At 38.9% G+C, this 19,842-nt stretch overlaps 1 protein-coding gene across 1 annotated transcript in view; it reads left to right on the forward strand.

The window, feature by feature from the left end:
* The window catches only part of LOC306644939 (melanoma inhibitory activity protein 2-like), a gene marked incomplete at both ends in the record, with an annotated part of 180,540 nt that overhangs the window by 127,861 nt on the left and 32,837 nt on the right, over positions 1–19,842 (forward strand).

A 19,842-nucleotide genomic window follows, 5' to 3' on the forward strand; every position in this document is an offset into this window, starting at 1 on the left:
CATTAGGGTTCTCCTACATTTCTATAGATCCTTCTACTTTAATATAACCCTCCTTGTAACTGCTATTTAGCTTATATCAGTTTAAAATTTTTTTCCATACACAAAACAATATGTAAAGATGGACAGATTATATCAAATAATAAAGCATATTGTAAGCATAGAGAGCTTATGTTTTCCCTTTTCAGATAAAGAAAGCCCTAATAATGTTAAATTCTACCCTCTATCCCCAATCCTTCCAAAGAAAGGAGTTGTGATTGAATTTGAAAATAAATCATATGCAGAATCCATTCTTTGGTAGTCTTTTGGTTGTGGAGTGGGTTATCAAAGCTTCTAGATTCTCTTCTGACTTTTTATACTGTTCATTTAAAAGAACCCCACCCTGTGTGGAGAGACACCTATAGTCCAGAAATGCCTGTGGCTGAATAAGTAAGTCTGTTTAATAATAAGTCTTGGTATTAGATATTAGGAAGTTCTCCTGCAACAGACAGAAAGCTACCTCCAATGTGCATCAGTAATTGATGTGACATTTTGACCTCCGTTTGCATTAAACCTTAGTTGATAATTTTTAATCAAAAAATAATAGAAAGAAGGAGGCTATTCAGTTCCCATACTACCTACATTACATTCCCACTTTGGAAATATGTGTATGTGAAAGCACACACACACACACACACACACACTCACACACACACACACACACACACACACACAGAATGAAAATAGATATACTAACATGTTATCAGTGAGAACTGCAAGTAATGGTGGAATGAGTGAGATTTCTGTTCTATTCTCACGAGTTTCTTGAATTATTTTCCAAAAAAATACAACAACAAAAAGGACTCTGCACTAATTTCATTATTAGAAAAAAATTGTTTTCATTTTGAAAATTATAAAAACTTGAACCTAATGTTAGGAAAAAGTGTAATGGCCAAAGGAAGGACAGAGGAGTTATACATTTGCTCCTCCACAGCCAACTAAACTATCACCCTAAAACACTCTTTAAGGTATTATATAAGGTGGTCCTGGGGCTCCCCAAGTTCATCTTATATGCTCAAAATGCTCACTGCCATGAATGCCTCAACCAATTTCACGTATTTCTCTAGCCACAGTTAGAAACTTTCTGATAACATTTTGGTTGTAAATTTAACTTTAGAGAGGATCATCATGCTTCAATTCATTATTTAGGGATCAATAAAGAGAAGTTGGAATAGCACAAAATATAATCCTAGCATAGTCTACCCTGCTGTTAAGTAAAGTTGCTTTCTGCTTTTCATTGACCAAATGTATGGCTTGCACCCAACCAGTCACTGCTTGAGGCCAGAGTTAGATAATATTCTTTTCTTAATTTATGTTCCATTGACTTTTTACGATGTCAGATATTGATTTCTCTTTGTGCCATAAGATCAGATGCTACAACCCAATTCAGAGCCAAGATCATGACTTTAGGTGATCAGTCTTTAATGTGCAGGAAAAATGGAGGTAGAAAAATGATTTATTTTTGCTTTTGTGGTCTTTTTATTATAGACACAGATGTGGGGAGCTTTCCCAGCTAGAGTCAGCTGTGGAATGGAGCAGGTGAGCTGCCCTGCTTTCCTGGAGTGCCACAAACATAAAACGAACTGCACATTCCAGGAATGACTCATCTGATTAGAGAAGCCAAAAACAGCACTGAAGGCAAAAGAAGAAAAGAGTGTGGATCTTTTTTCAATAGAGTTACTGATAGTCCCTTGGTATGGACAAAGAAACAATGGAGGAATGATTGTCTGCTCTTTATATAAAATTAGATGGACTCAAACATCATTAATATCTTTGTACCAGAGCAGATAGTAAGAATGGCTTGACGTTGACTTAGACAGTGTCCTTCTGCTATTTATATTCCTTCGTTGGTTTCTCTGAATTTGTTTTAAGGTGACTGACTTCATTGTTAGAGCAGAATCATGTATGTCAAACCCCACACAATGCATTCCAAGAGACTGAAACTATTATTGTGTTGGGCTGAAAGGCTGTTGTAATGGATATGAAGGCTGAATCCTACAGATCTTTCAGTTATAGTTACATTCTTGTGGTGGAGTTCTCTAGGGTGAACTCCCCTTGACTGGGCACACAAATGTGCAAAAGAGAATGTGACATTTTAGAAACTGCACACCCCTGAAGAACAGGAATAATAAGGGGGAATTTAGGTTTCTTTGATTTTTATCTGGAACTTGAAAAAGAGAAATATGAAGACATCAATAATGTTGGGTTAGGAATACTGTGCTTTGTGTGTGTCAAAATTTTAAATAACTCCCCAAGTGATTCCAAAGGGTATCCAACTACAGCTCTAGGTCCATCCTTTCCAAAATATTCTGAACTTGACAGTGCACTTGCTTCAAAGGTGATGGTCAATGACAAATCAAACAGTTAAATAGAAATGTTTTGCCTCTCTATAGAACCAAAGCAGATATTAGGTCCTCTGGAAACATTTGTGTAAATAAATCACTAGTACAAGCCTGAGAATGGGATCACCATGTAATATCTATGCAAACAAGAATTTCTCAAATCACCAGTCCCTATAGGAGAAAAGGTCCACTGCTTTTACTAATATTTGGATTCCCAGGAGTCACTCTCCCAAAGGCACTATTAATTTCATGCCTCCACTGAACTTTAACTTTCCCAATCACAAAGTATCAAAACATGTAAAAACCCTCAACTGGAAAGGATTCTTTTTGGCATCATTCAACCAAAATAAAATCCTCTATTAGACTTGCCTGGTCTTCAAGTCCTCTCTGTCATCCCGACTCCAGAGATCTCACACTTATTTTGACATTCCAAATAAGCTGGCTGTGATATCATCCCCAAGAAAGACAACTCCCCACCTCTCTAACACACAGCCCCAAACCCCACCCACTCCCAACTCCTAGGTCTTTCTGTTCACAGGGCCCATCTCCCCTGCCCTGCCCTTAATTCCAAGAAGCTTCAAACACAGCTGTGTACCTACCCATTTGACACTCAGTGTAACGTGATGGAAATCTTAGTCAATTTTAACAACACAAATGGCTGAAACAGAACCTAAGATTATAGTTTTAAACAGTGGTTCCCAAGTGGGGCTAATGTTGCCACTTGTAGGAAGAGGGAAAAGGCTAGAGGAGCATAATGATCTGTGGTTTCTCCAACATGGTGTATCATATTTGAAAGACATCTAATACTCGTAAGACAAAACTTGATTGGATAACCCAGTGCAATTCCACCTTTAATTCAAGACTTCATGTGGATTGCCAAGATATTTCTTAACTTTGAGGTCAATGCCTACTAGATAGAAAGGAAATCATTGTGTACTAATATTTGGTGTATGGTAATTTATTTCAAAATTGCTCAGTGTAGACAGTATGACATCTAAAGGCATATGGTTAGTGCTTGAAATTCAGTTATCAGGAATACCAACCTCCAAAGGATTTCAATAAGAACTTTAAATATGTTTATCAAAACCAACACCAGGGAGTTTATTAGCATAAGGGATATTCAAAACCACTTTTCTTTGATAAAATAAGTGTAAATAAATAGAAGTCAGGACAAAACCATAGGCTAGAAAAACTTTTTTTTTTTTTTTGGTCTCAGTATCTGTCCTCCTATAATCAGCAAGCCCAGTATCCTAATATCTTAGTACAGTCTAGAGTTAGAATTGCATTTGGTCCCATGTCATTCTCACTTCACAGAGGACTATCCTCTTACCCAAATAGAAAGTTATCAACTAGTCACCAGAATAGTGTTACACGAGCTCACAGAGCAGCTATCATTTGAGATGCTTAAAAGTCAGAGAATAAGGATCCTTCTGTGCTTATAAAAATAGGTAGTCTATTTTGCTGTCTCCTTGCCAAAAAATGGAAAGGTTTGGCAGAATGTGGTCCAAGTCACCTTGGATTCCAGGAACAAAAGTTCTGATCAATAAATATCGTGTGATGGGTTGAAACTGTCACTGGGGAAGAGGTGTCTCTGAAGAAGAATCCAAGGAATTCTGGAGAAAGGGGAATCTCAACTTTAGGACCAAGGGGGTTATGACATAAATGACAGTAAAGAGTTTCAGCACACACCAGTCAGAGGCATAAACAGGTTTATTTAGGAAAGTAGATACATGTTCAAGGGAGAATGAGGGCAGTATCAAGAGAGATGCCTGTGGGGGTAAAGCAAGAAATACACATTTAAGGGAGCATAGGGGCCATCTTGAGAGTGAGAGATACATTTTGGGGGTTCCTGGCTCTTCTTTTAAAGGAAATTTGGGTGAGGGGTGGGTATAGATAGATATATAGGAATGATATCAGTCCAGTCATCTCCAGGTGGTTTCATCACTCTTGGGACCTTTAGGCTGACATGGCCTTGATCATCTGATCCAATAGATAGTGCTGGAAAGTCCCCTAAATTATAAGTTCCTCAAGATATCATACCTTTCTTGCTCAATTCTTTGGTGGGGGCAGTAATTATTAGTGCTCAGGTAGATTTACAGACTTCCCAGGAATTTGAGAGTAACAGGTCTGGAAGAGAGACTGGCTTGGGGAGTCACAAACCTAGAAAAGTAGGTGGAACTTCTGAATTAAAAATCTTATTCCCTTGTCCTTCCTTTGTGTCTCCTTTTGTTTGTTTGTTTGTTTGCTTGCTTGCTTCTTCTCTCTTACCCCAAAACTACCCCCTGCCCCAGGAAACAGCCTACCCCAGGGTTGGGTAGGCAGGGTTTTGTCTTTTATGCTGACAAAACCCTGCCTACCCAACCCATCCTGAAATGATATTGGACCAGACCACACCTGACCAAGGTCACCTGCTTTGGCAGCTGTGCAAACCCTCCAGCTATGCAAACCCGAATCCTTGCCTCATTCCCCCTTCTGTAAAAACTTCTAGTCATCTTCGGGTCTTGAACATATGGGTTCCCTTGTCTTCCTAAAAGTCTTTTCCTGCTTTTCATCATGACTTTTTTCCATTCAGTTTTTGGGTTGAGTGGCCAAACCTGATTTGTTGGAAGGGACCTCCATAGTTGAGCCTCTTGTCCTAGGGCTCCAACAACAATACCACCTGGTAGAAAGATCATGGGGAAATGAACACTACAAGGAAATTTTTCGAATTTTTAACAAATGGGCCTTGGTATTGCAAATTAGTCAAATTAGTTAAAATCAGCTCATAATGCAGAGTTGTCCTGTTTCTAAGCCAAGAAACTTAAGCAACATTTTTCAGGACAAATTTGGTTTCTGAGTCTAAGGATCACTGGCTGTTTGTGCCAGACACTGGCCCAGGTTTGTGCAGTCAGCTAGGGCTTGAGCTGGGTTGAAAGTTTCTGGAAATTGCCAGGCACTTCTTCCTCAGCAGTCCTCCCAGGTTTTGTTTTTGATTTGTTTTAGAGAAATAGTGTTCTGCCTTATAGAAGCATCTCAAAGCTGTCATCCTTAGTCTTCAGCATTCATAAGAATAAGTTCAAGAGCTTTATAAAAACACAGATTCAATTCCCAAGCTTTACCTCCTACATTTCATGAACCCAGAATTCAACATATTATTACTCAAACTTTCAGAAGACTCTAATGTGCCTGACCTGGGATCACAGGTGCATAAATAATTTCCAGAATATTCACTTGGACTTCATGAGAGGTAAGGAGGGTCATTACAATAAAGAAGTCCAATGAAAGGCTCCTGCGCACCTTCCCTGGAAAGAGGTTAGTTATTAGCTTTTAAGAGTAAAGTAACCATTTGATACATAAAGCCCTTAGAGGCATTTATTAAATCTGGGATATATTAGTTTTGAATATTGTATGTATCTGCTTTCCTCCAAGTATCCCATTGAATTACTCTCACATCATTATTTTACCTAGATGTTGTTTTTCTAAATTCAAACAAGGAAATCCACATATTCCTTTCTTTCCCAACAGTCATTTGGTTAGAACAATTTTTAAGTTTAAATCTAATTGTGATATTCCCTTCCAGAAATGGTTCTCAAAATTTAGCATACATAGAAATCTCCCAGGAAAAAGAAGTGGCTTCTAGAAGTGAGGACTCTGATGGCCAAAAAAAATCTAGCCTAAGAGAAACATGAATGCAATCTACAGCCCCGGGACAAAGGCAGGGAACTGAGTCACATGGTAGTATGTAGTTTTGCGTCCTGGCTCCCTAGCACCAACAGAACTATTAAATGACACCAACAACCCTGCACCACGTTCTCTTGCATCAGCATGCCCTGGGATTTTGATCGAAATGCAGATTCCTGGGGTATACTCTAGATGTATTGAATCAAAACCTCTTGGTAACAGGCCCCAACTATATGTTTGACAAACATCTTTTTTTGTTTTTGTTGACACTGAAGTTTAAGTTCAACCCCTGAAGGAGACCTTCATGCTATTCACAAAACTCCCTCAACTGAGTGCCTACAGTTGGACCTTTGTGCCTTTTAAGAGTTTGAGTGCAGAAAAGTAACACTTAAAATAGAAAGATACGGAAAAAGAATAAAAACATTTGCTATAAGGTAGAAATGCAGACCTACTAAAGGAGGTTCTGAGTCAGGAAGACTTAAGAAAAAAGTGACCTTATGTAAGTAAGATACTATAGATGAAAACACTACATTCTAACCAGCCATTTTAAAATTAAAAAAAAAAAATTATGGAGTTTAAAAGTGCAAAATGTGATTTGTTTTATTTTTATCATAATGTATACTTTTTGAAAAGTAAATGGTGCCACAAATATAGAGATTTCTGGCCAGGAGAGGAGTCAATAATCCATTTCAATGTGCAGAATCCAACTTCAGGCTGCCTAACAGGAATATAGTTGCTAATCACCAAATCTAAAATACAGAATGATAAATGATCTGCTGAGGGCCATCAGCCAGAGAACAGAAATCTGCTTTTGTACCAGGTAAGATTTCACATGAGGGAAGAGTTTTCAGAGCACTATTTAGGTTGGTATGGCCAGAAGCAGTCTAGTGATCAGAATGGAAAGTGTGGGGAGGAGGGGGGAGGCACAAATCATAGGTTGATCTCTCCAACTGCATTCACCTGTGTGCATTATAGGCAACAGCACATCAACAGGGTAGATCATGGATGCTTGTGGAAGGCTCTAGGTAAAAGGGACCTTACAACCTCAGTTTATAGATTAGAAACCTGGGTCAATAATTGAGTTTTTCTGAGCTTTGAAGTCATAACAACTCATTTATGCCAAGGCAATTCTGCAGCCCCATCATGAGACTTCTCTTTCAGTGGCCTATTATCTACCATACAAATTCCCAAAATATGGTTTCCCTGCTAAGTTGTGATACAAGATTGATTGTATATAATATCTGCCTCAGATTCTAAAATTCGGGGATCATATAAATTATTCTTAATTTAAGCTTCAAGTATTTGTTGAATAATTCCCTCCTGTGAAAAAACATTGTTAGATATTGGAATTAATACTTTCTTCTAAAGTACTTAGCAAAGGTGTCTCCTGGCAAGGTGGTTACTATGCTATCTTCTACTTTGAATGAGTGGAACTGTTCTTGCACGTTGAGCTAATAACGAGTTCTGATGCCCACATTTATACTTTTCACCTGTTGTCTCCCAGGATTTTCATGAGAACTAGCAACACATTTCCTGAGGACTTCCCTTAGCATCTGAATTAAAGATTAAAAATATGGAAGGTTTTAAAGTATCTATCTGTCATTACCTCTGCTATTGAATAAAGCAAATTCAGGGGCAGAGGGGATGACTGGAGGTTTATTTACCCAGCTGTCTTTTCTGGAAAGAAAAGAATGTCTGTTTTCACTCTAGAGAATTTTTCTATGACCTCTATTCAATAGACCAACAGTTTCAAACTGTGCAGAACTTACAAGTTCCAGAAAGATGCTTCTGCCTTGACAGGATGTGGGGGAAAAGAAGTTACGAAGTGGGAATGTAGAAAGAATGAGCTATGAATTCAAGTGAGAGTTCTGTTTTAGGGGGGTCTCATGTCTTACATTTTGGGGTCCCATATAGCCTCGCATTCCCTCCCCAAAGGCAATATTTCTGTTGCTGCTAAAGCAGCCTGAAAACATTGCAGTAAGTTGTTGTCCACATCAAAAATTCTAATTTGATAGAGCAGCATATGTAATACTTTTCAAAAATCCAAACTCTTGGTTTACAATTATATTTATCTCATATCTATTTGCCTTCCTTCTCTATATCCAAATGTATTTTTAGATTAGAATTTATAGTGTTCTTTCAAGGAAATCAACACAAAAGAATACTCTGTTTAATTGGTTTCTGTTGGGTGTATGTACACATGAGAGTCCTAGAAAAATGTCAGTCAATTTTTCTTTCTCTTTTAAAGAACTCAGTAATTTTCTGGATGCTGGTCCCTTGAAAGCTATCTTAATTATACCTGCACTACTAAGTTTTCTACACAATGGTAATCACAGATGTCTATAATACTTGTCAAGTGAAAATGTCAAAGGAAAATTTGTGTGATCTCTATTAGCAGCACATAATTGAAGGTCCTGATATAATCTGGGAGGGTCTCTGTGGGGATTTTAACTGGGGGCTCATTGGACATGCAGTTAGCTGAATAGATTGGCCCTTGCTAAAACTGAATACAACTCCATCACCACTGAATGGATTAGTGGAACAATAATCAGCAATAAAATGCTATGGGGATCCGAAAAGTTAAATACATGGTAATAATCATCCCAATAAAACTGTTCTGGAAATGACTAATGAGTCATCTCAACTTAATAGTATCTCGGTCATGGAAGGAAGGCAACTGAAATGGAGCCAAGCTGCACATTAGAAGCTACTTGAAGTCTTTGTGAACTGGTACCTTAGGTTATATCAGACAAGTTCACCCAGCAAATATTCACTGCATGTCTGCTGAGTGCTAGACACTGAAAGAGGTAAGGTCTTCTCTGTCTCTGTTCATATGGTGAGAATTTTTATTTCTTTGACCCACCTCAATTAGTTCCTCCTTCTCACACACAGCCCAAATTTTAGATCTTTGAAGAGTCACTGAGTTCAGGACAATGACAGATCTGGGTTCTGCCATTGGACCCTCAGTTCTGCAGCTCTGCTGACCACCTGGACATTTGGAACATGGAGGAATTCATTGATTAGAGCCTTTTTCACTACTGCATCTACCTTCCACAATGATCTTTTCATTTTAACTTTAACTCAGGGAACCCAGAGGAGGAAATACCATTAAACATCCAAATTAAGAAGGTGGGAGAAAAAAGCAAAGGGCCTTTTTCCATCATTTTTTAAAAATTCTGTGAGCATCAACTATGTAGAACATGTTGGCTTTCCATCACTGTGACAACATCTGAGATTATCACCTTAATAAGAGGAAAATTTACTTTTACTCATGGTTTCAGAGGTTTCAGTTCATGGTCTCTTGGCTCTGTTGTCTGGGGCCTGTGTCAGCACAGTTCATCATGGTGGGAGCTGGTGGTGGAAGAGGCCTGTTCACCTAATGGCAGAAAGGAAGCAAAGAGAGAGGCAGAAAGGAAACACAGTCCCAACATCCCCTGCAGGGGCATGCCTTGATGACCTAACAAGTTCCTCCTTCTGGGCCCCACATTTTAAACATTGCACCATCTCCCAATAGTGCCAAGTTCAGGACCAAGCCTTTAGCACATAAGCCTTTTACTCCAGATCAGAATTATGGCACAGAAGTGCTGTATCAGGCACAAAATCAAAGAAGTGAGTGAGCAGGTTCCTGCCTAAGAGAACATAACAGCCTCAGCAGGGAGAAAGACAGGGAACAAAGACAAGCTATTTTGTTCCTAAAAGGGGCGACAAAGCCCTTGGAGAACAGAGAGGAGAGAAACAGTGCTTAACTCAGCTGAACAGAGGAGATGTGAGGTACTGAAGGTGACTGAGAAAAGGCCTGCCAGCTCCCAATCTCCATTTGCATTTTGTATAGTACTAGGCAGATGGAAAGCCAGAGGAGGTTTCCATGGGATATTTCCTCCCCTCTCCATTTGATTTCATGTATCCGCAATGTCCCTCCAATAGACTCTTTTTTTTTTTTTTTGCTCGGTACTGGGGATCGAACTCAGGGCCTTGTGCTTGCGAGGCAAGCACTCTACCAGCTGAGCTATCTTCTCGGCCCCCTCCAGTGGAATTCTTAAGGACCACACTTCTATTTTTCCCAGATCCAGGAAGATCAAGACTTGACCTGAACACTCAGGTATTCTCAACCACCTTCACGAAAGGTAGAAAAGCAGCAAACCGCAAGACTGACGTCTGTTCTCATCGAAGATCAAACATAGAGCTTCCTATCTCATCCTAAGAGTACCATCTCCCCCTGATATACTGCCTCTCATTCCCTCCAGGTTCCCTCTACTAAGAGGATTTTTCTTTCTTACTTGCATGCAACACGACCATTTTGAGTGAAACCCAAAATATGTGACGGTCAAAGGCCCTGAAGGCCAGCAGAGATGGATGTGAACACAGAACACATTATTTCCAACCCTGACTAAAGGAGAACAAAGAACAATGAGCAGAATGACGCTATGGCCACCTGCTGATGGAACACTGAATAACTTTCCTCTGACCAGAGGCCCAAGAACAGCAAAGGTACCTTTCCAAGCTCAGCAAGTGGACCAGGGCATGATCACTCAAGCCCCAAATGCACAGCTGAGGTGCTAGCACTCAGCAGACCTTAATGCTTTTTCTATTCCTGATTGTACCTGGAGAACTTTTTTAAAATACCTAAGTTCTGCATCTGACCATTAAGTAGGAATAATTGTGGGATGAGGTTCAGTTATTTAAAATTTTTCCAGATTATTCTGATTTGCCCTGAACAGTGTGTCATAGTCCATTTGTGCTACTATAACAAGATACCTGAGAGTAGGTAATTTACAAAGAGTAGAATCATTCTCTCACAGTACTGGAGGCTGGGAAGTCGAAGATCAAGGCAGTGATCTGGACTTTCTTACTGCATCAGTCATGGAGGAAGAGCAAGAGAGCAATGCTTTGTGAAGCTTCTTTTGTAAATGGTCTTAATATCACTAATCAGGAAGGAATCTCCCTGGCCTAATCACCTGTGAAAAGTCCTGTCCCTTATTACCATCACATTGGCAACTCCTGAAATTTGGAAGGGACATAGTCATACCATGGCACACACTGATCTAATGGGATAGACACTTTCACACCCTTGAGGGTCCTCTAGGGTTGAGATGCTCTGTCCTCCATCTTCCTTGCTCATTAGTTTCTAATGGTTCACACAAATAATTACACCACTAACATGAAATCTAGGAAGAAGGCCATTTGTAGTTGAAATTAAGCAGTCTTTCTCTTTTTTGGAGAATCCACAACACATAGTTATGACAGTTCCAGTGTAGCGGAATAGCCATAACTTTAGAAGTCATGATCTGCTGATCGAAAGAGAATAAAAAAGAATGGTTTCCATCAAAAGAGACTTCCTCCTCCATTCTCTTTTCATTTCATTTCCAGAGATTCTGGTGTGATTGTGTTGGAGTGGGGTTTCAGGTATATATGCTTTCAAAACTTCCATGGTAATTTTCATGTGTGCCAGGGTTGAGAATCAATGGTCTAAAGTTCGCAAATGTTAATGTGTACTAGAATCAGCTGCAGAGTTTTTAAAACTCCTAATGCACCAGACCATACTGTACACCAACTAAATCAGAACCTTAGGGGTGGAACCCAGGCATCTGCCTTTTTAAGCTCCCTGGGGGTTTCCAATATGCAAGTCAAAGTTGAGCACCAGTACTTTTGTAGAGGAAAGTACACCAAGGAAGGAGAAATAACCCTAGATTCCAGGTTCTGTTTTGCCATTAATTTGTTTGTGACCTTGGACATGTCGCTTTACTAGTCTGGGCCTCAATTCCCCCCTTGTAAAGTGATATCCAAGGCTTATTCCAGTTCAAATGTACAATCTTCTCTGTTACAGTGGCTTTACTAAACCTGCTCACTCTCTAGCTGTCTCTGCTGTCTCTGTCACCTGCCTCAAGGATTAACAATCCTGGGTTTTGTCTCTAATATCAGAGGATATAAGACACCCCAATTCTTCCCTACCTCTCCATCAGATTGAAGATGAAATGCAACCATGGGTCCTGTGTAGAATAACTGTCACTAATCAGTTTGATCAAGAGTCACGATCAGAACACAGTCTGAGAAGTCTGGGCTATAACTCACGTCAAAAGAGCTGTACGTTCGTAGATAGATTGGTAGTTTTAGTTCTTTCCCTGGAGCCCAATGGGTCAGGTACAAACTCCCTAGTGCCCAATGAAAACCCCACAGAGTCAAATTATGCCTACACAAGCTCTCTGGAGCCCAATGCATCAGGCACAAATTCCCTGGTGCCAGTGTTTCACATCGCTATCTGTGAATCACTTGAAATAGCACACATCAGCACTGGAATACTCTGGACTTGATACCCCCCAACCACAGCCTTATTTATTTCTAACACCATCACACAGGAAACATCACTGAAGTGAAAGTGAAAATAAAAGAAGATAATGAACAGTCCAAGTCTAGTTCCTTCTATTTACATTCAGTTGTCAAAAGACCAAGTTCAATTCCAGTCCTCCCCTAAGCTATCTGCATAACTCCAGGTAAAGGACACTCTACTAATGAAGACCTCAGTCTTCTCTAAAATAGAGATCATTTCTGCTACTTCTCAGAAAAGCACGGATTGGAGGAAGCAACGTTACGGGGAGCATTTGGTAAAGCATTATTTCTCTACCTTTTTTCCCTTGGACTCTCTTCCCTTACAAGTCATAAAAATTCATTTCCAGATATTTAAATTATTCCCTGCTGTGATACAATTCCCCCACAGATGGGTCACATTTGAGATCCCAGACACCAAGTTGCTGTAATCTAACACATAGGAAGGAAACAGGCAGCGTGGAGATGCTACCAATTAACACAGGACACGACAAAAAGGCAATAATTAATAAGGAAACAATCACCATTCTCATTTCCAATTCTGTATGAGTGTTAGATTTTATCACAAGGGAAAGTGAAATCATGCAATTAGGCAAAATCTAAATACGAGACAAAAAAAAAAAAAGGATCTGGGCTGTGGAATAAAGTGAGACTGTGAAACAAAGGCAGCAACAGATGACAGAACAGAGTTGTCTAGTGAGAAATAAAAAGTCTTTGTTAATATAACATCATTCTTCACTTCTTTTTCCAGTTCTTTCAAACTAGAATTATTTTCTAAAAGAGGGGGAGCAAATACACCAACTCCCAAATGAGTTCAGCTAAGCTATCACAATAGCTCTGACTTCATAGAATGAGTTAGAAAGTGTTCCTCTTCTGATTTTTTTAAGAGTGTAGAAGGATTTTTATTAATTATCTTTTAAATGTCTGGTGATCCATTCACTTGAGTAGACAACTCCATTGATATCATCTACTCTGGGAATTTTCTTTGTTGGGAGATTTTCAACTACTGATTGAAACTTCCTTGTTCTAGGTCTGGCCTAAGGGCCCCTCACTAGGACCTACCTCTTAAAGATCCTGCCCTCTCTCGAATCCACCTTTCTGGGGACGTTGCTTCCAACCCATAAATCTTTGTAGAAAAAAACAATATTCAAACCATAGTACTAGTTAACCACTTTACACCTAGTTAAGGGATGGCACTCTTTCCATATTCCACAGGAAACCCATTTTACATGTTAATGCAAGTATTGGAAAGTGATGTGGAGGACAAGAATGCTAAAAAGAGTGGCAGAGAAGAAGCGTTCTCCCAAATTATAGGTGAGAAAACTGAGATTTAGAGGCTAATCATAAAGCCAAGATTCTTGCTTTCTTTCCTTCTTTTATTTTCTCTCTCCCTTCCTATTTATATATTTATTGGTGCTGAAGATTGAACCCAGGGCCCTGCACACAGTCAACACTCCACCATAGAGCCTCACCCCCAGCCCCATGCCAGGATTTCTGATCTGGACTTAGCTCCTCTCTCCAAACCCCAAGGATGCTATAGTTATGGAAAACATACTTTCAAACAAATAAAAGCACTTTCCCCATTTATCTGAAAGACTACAGTTGACCTTAGTGGAGCCCCAAAATAGAAGTAACCATAACAATCATGAACCAAGTGCTTCCTGTCCTACAGGCTCTCTTAGAGTAATTCCCAACTCTGAGTAGATACCATTATTGTCGCCATTTTATAGATGAGAAAACAGAGGTTCAGAGATGTTAAGTGATCACCGGAGATCACAAAGCAAGGACTGTCAGAGCCAGGATTCAAACACAGGCCATTGGTTCCAGATCCCACATGCTCAGCCACAATTTGATACTGCGAGTGAACCAAAGACTCTGAGCACTGATGATGACTATCCCAAGATCTGAAAAATGTCAACGACGTTTGCAGACCCATTGGCAGGCTCACTAACTCTAGTTTAACATCTTACAACAAGCCTACATAGAACTCTTAAATGCTGAACCAGATTGATTTGACTCCTGACTGCAACTCTGCTCTCATCGTCTGCTCTTCTCCCTATGCTCCAGCCTCACTAGACAACCTTAGTGCTCTCCTTAGGGCCTTTGCACCTGTCATTCCTCTTGCCTGGAATGCTCTTCCCACCAGTCTGTGCCTTGTGACCTACTCACCCTTCAGACCACAGTAGAAATGTGACTTCCTCACCAAGTCTTGCCAGCATTTTTCGATTGGAGGACTTCACACAATCAGTTATTGTAGATTTGTTTTTGTGATCTCTAGTTTTATATGGGTAGAAGTAGAGACAGCTGTGCTCACCTTCATGTTGGTTATGCCTAGCATGCTCCAAAACCCAGTAAGTGTGGAATAAATATTTATTTGATACATTCATTAATGATATTCTGTTTCACATAATTTTCATAATAATGCCAGGAGGTGAGTAGGCAAGGGTATCATTAAACTCATTTTACAGATAAAGGTATTTAAGACCAGAGAAGTTCAAAGTAATTTTCTATAATAATGTTTTTAATAAATGGTGGAGCTAAAATTCATCAAGGTCAGGTGGTCCTAATACCTAATGCCTTTCATCCACCCCATGAGAAGAGCTGATTGTAGAATTATCTTCTATTTTCAATCAAAAATAAATTGCATACAGAGTCAGCAAAGGATACTGTCAAAATCAGATCTATGCCCAATTTGCTCTTTTCAACTCTCAACACACACACACACACACACACACACACACACACACACGACTAATGTTCTGTTGTTTGACAGTAATTGAAAGTGGTCTAGGCACTATGTATAACAAACTCTTGGTTTCAAACATTACCCATGAACATAGAAAGCCAAATTCAAGCAATTTCAAGTTGTCCTTGGAGTTTAGTCCAAATCCTCACTGATACAACTCAGTGTTCTCATCAATGAAAGGATTGTCTGCATGGTCTGCATCAGGTCATTAACCTCTCAGGCCCTATGATCCCTCATGTGAAAAATTAGAAGCTTGGACTTGGTCATTTCTAAGATTTCTTCTCTGAATGCTTGGTCTTCCAAATGCACTTGCAGATGTATCTGCTCTTAACTTGGAAGAAAAAAAAATTGAAATTCTATTTTTTTCATAGTTTTTTCTCCTTCTTATTCAAGAAAATATAAGTTCATATGTGCACTAGACTAGAAATAAGAAGTTTTCTATGTATAACTCCTTTTCTAGTTTTTATTCCCAAGACCTAAGACCCTATAGAAAAAAAAAAGACTTAGAGAGATGAAAGTCAAAGAATGAGAAGTCTGTAAATCTAGAGACCAGAAGACATGTAGCTGCTTCTGTTTGGCAATGGTTAAGAGGTAACAGTTCTGCCAAGAAAGATCCTTGTGAAACATAACAAAGACAGATCTTCTAGGCTGGATACACCCTAACTTACCATTTAGTCAGCTTTTTCATCACTGTGACCAAAAGACCTGATAAGAATTAAAAAGTTATTTGCTTGTTTTCAGCTTCAGAGGTCTTAGTCCATTGCTTCAGCTGACTCCATTACTCTGAACCCAAGGTGAGGCAGAATATCATGGTGGAAGAGCATGGAGGAAGAGAGCAGTTCAGGACTTTACAATCAGGAAGCAGAGAGAGACTTGGCTCATCAGGGGGACAAAATATATAACCCAAAGGCTTGCCCCCAATGACTTGCCTCCTCTAGCCACACCTTACCTGCCTACAGTTACCACCCAGTGAATCCCTAATGTCAGATTAATGTACTGATTAGGTCACCACCAAACTTTCCTGCATCGTCTCACACATGAGCTTTGAGTGGGGACATCTCATATCTAAACCATAACACTTGCTATATAAGTGCCGAGTATAATCCAAAAACATTAGGCCCACCAGATCTGAAGAGACCATGTGGTCCTGGACAATGATGTCCTCATAGGGAACCCCTGGGCAGAAGACATATGACCCAAGAAGACTTGCCAGCATCAACACTGCCTATGATTGCAGTACTTGGAGGACTCAAGATTTAGTGATGTTGAATTGCATACCCTTAGGTTGGGGGCTTCAGCTGAAATCAGGTTGATTTCCAAAAAATAGAAAAATTGAACTTCTGAGTTACATAACTGCAATTCTTGTCTTTAAAATATGTTCAGCAGTACCAAGGTCAATGCCATCTGGTTAACAATGGTATTGCAGAATGGAAAGTATCAGAGGCAGAGGAATCTGCATGCTCATAGCTGATAACTGTATGCAAACAGCAGAAAAGAGAAGCTCCCCTTAACTTTGGAGGGAAGGTATGAAAAGTTTTGACTGGGCATGAACTTCCAGCTTTTTCTTTTGAAAGAATTCATTCTTTTCTTTAGTCAGAGAACCTAGCACTTCATAGACAAATTTTAAATGATTAATTCATTTCAATTTTTAGTTACTGATATACTTGTTCTTTTAAGTTATGTTACTATATTAAGAATCATCTCAGGAATAAATTTTCAACGTTTATATAACCATAGCTACTTTATCAAAACCAGCTTTTGGCATTCTGTTATCTCTTATTGTCAACTGAAAACCCACATCTCATAATTAAAGAGAAGCATAGGCTAATATTCCCAGTAAAGATAAATAACTAACCAATTTATGAACAAAATTTCTCTTTATGCTTTTATTAGAAAGAATAATGAGTTGAGAGTGGAATACTTTAGATAAATTAGGAATAGTAAATATTTTCTTTCTGTGCTCTACAATTAACCCCCAAAACATCAATATGAATAAAACCAGAAAACTTATACAAACCAGAGCAATAATATGTTAAAATGGAAAATAATGGATTGGGAATAGCCATTCCTCAAGGACATAAGCCAACATAATACACACAGGTATTAAGAATTAAGAAATGCCTGGTGTTATGGATTGGATCTGAAAAGTCCCCTCAAAATCTCATGTTTTAAAAATATGATCCCTAATACTACAAGGTCCAGAGGTAGAACTTTTAGGCAACTATTAGGGTTCTATCCTCATCAGTGGACTAAACCACTTGTTGGATTAATCCATTGATAACCAGGACTATTGGACAGTAACTGTAGGCAGACAGAGCATGACTGAAAGAAGGTTATTGGGCTATATCTTGTCCCTGGTTCATATTCTCTCTCTCTCTCTCTCTCTCTCTCTCTCTCTCTCTCTCTCTCTCTCTCTCTCTCTCCCTCTCTCTCTTTCTAGATGCCCTAAGCTAAACATCATAATATTCTTCCTCACCTGAGGCCCAGACCAATAGATTTGACCAACAACAGACTGAGCCCTCTGAAACCATAAACACAAAATAAAATAAATTTTGCTTCTCTAAATTGTCCTTATCAGATATTTTGGTTATAGCCACAAAAGCTGAATAATATACCTGGTAAAGTAAGGCATAGATGAGGCAGTAGGTTGAAGAAAAAGAGATTATTTGGAAATCAATACGAGAAGCAAGACCCATGTTACTACTCCACACTGACAGAAGAATATACCTGCAATCTCTGAAAGAGATGGACAGCATTTCCTGAGAGAAAAAAAAAAAATGAATGAGAAGTTACAAAAGTAAGGATATTTTGTCCAAAGAGGCACTGAACCAAAAGCAACAACTCATTTGAGAGTCTATACACTGGGGAGAAAGACCTACTTAAGCCCTTTTTCTCTGACCAGTTCCAAAATTCTAGCAATTCAGTTTTTTCCCCTTAAATAGTGAGCTGGAGAATATTTCCCTAAAGTTGAACCACCCCAGAATAAAGAAGATAAAAGATTAACATATGAAGATTTTCAACCAAAATGATTAATAATCATAATTGTCCTAGGAGGACTAATGGTGAACAATATCACTATACCGTTGCCTTTAATAAGATTTTAGCCATCCCTATTAATGTGAACGGACAGACAGGAATCATTAGAAGCAAAGGAATAATGTATCCAACTTGAAAAGCAGAGGAAAAACAAATAATGCAGGAAATGGGGAAAATTCTTTAAAGTAAAAATACCTACATTATCATCAGAGGGAAAATAAAAGTTTATTGCATTCATTTAAAAAAGAACAAGAATGGTATATTTATAAAGGACTTATCAGAAAAAAAGAAAGCTTCAAGAAATTGGACAATACCATTATAATACAAAGATTTTAGTGAAATGGTGGGAAGGTAAAGTCAAGGAACTCTCTGCAAAAACCAAAAAGAGGGAAGACTGAACAAAAACTTGAAACACAGAACATCAGTGCCAGGGGTGTTGGTGTGCCTGTAATCTCAGTGGCTTGGGAGGCTGAGGCAAGTTCAAAGCCAGCCTCAGAAACTTAGTGGGTCCCTAAAGAACTTAGTGAGACCCTATCTCAAAAAATAAAAAGGGCTGGAGATGTGGCTCATGGTTAAGTGCCCCTGGGTTCAATCCCTGGTACAGAAAAAGAAAAAGAAAACTTAGTAGAAGTCAAAGAAAGAAAAAAACAATACAAGAAAAAAATTCTGGGAAGATTTGCTTGAAAGGGTCCACCAAGTGCCCAGACTACTATATGAAAAAGGTAACACTAAGGCAGATATCCTGAAACTATGAATAAGGAACGAATTCTAAAATTTTTAGGGAGAAAAAAGTTCACAAAGGATCAAGAATCTGCATTGCATTGCATATCCCAGCAGTTATAGAAACTGTAAAACTATGGAGCAAGTTATTTTTTCTGATACAGGGAATTAATGAGCTACATCACCAGTCCTTTTTATTTGTTTTGAGATAAGGTCTTGCTTAATTGTCCAAGGCGCTAGCCTCAAACTTGTGATCCTAATGCCGTAGCCTCTCAAGTAGCTGGGATTACAGGTGTGTACCACCATACCTGGCCTAGGAAGCAAATTTGAAAAGAAAATTCATAAAATTCTGTACCCAGGCAAGCTATCAGTCTAGTATAAATGTAGGATTTTTAAAATATTCAGATACACAAAGTTTCAAACAGCATTTCTTCCCTTGAGACTTTCCTAAGGAAAACACAGAAGAATATGCTCAAGTAAACAAGGAGATAACCAAGAAAAAGGGAAATGAAGACTCCAACATAGGATAAAGCAGAGAAATTCCAGGAAAATGGTAAAGTGAAATGCAAAGATAACCATTGCGAAATGCAAAGATAAACACCCTGTTTGGGAAAACTACCTGGATATCTCCTTTTGTTACTTCAATGTAAGGCAAGTATCCAATCTTTGCTAGCGACCTGTTTAGATTGGGACTGAAGGGACTAAAATTTTATGTTCCAAATGTGTATGGATATTGAATTAAGAGACATTTACAATGCTATTGCAAGATTATTTTAGAATTAGGCATGCATGCATTCTTCTCATAAAGTACAAAGTTAAAATTTTAAAGACAGCTAATTCCAGTAGTCCATCTTAAATCCTTCATAAGAAACATAACAGTACGAGTTAAGTGTAGTAGCACATGCCTGTCTGTAATCCCAGCTACTTAGGACTCTGAGGCAGGAGGATTGCAAATTCAAGGCCGGCCTGAGCAACTTAGTA

The sequence above is a fragment of the Sciurus vulgaris genome (assembly GCF_902686455.1).
Source record: "Sciurus vulgaris genome assembly, chromosome: 15".
NCBI lineage: Eukaryota > Metazoa > Chordata > Mammalia > Rodentia > Sciuridae > Sciurus > Sciurus vulgaris.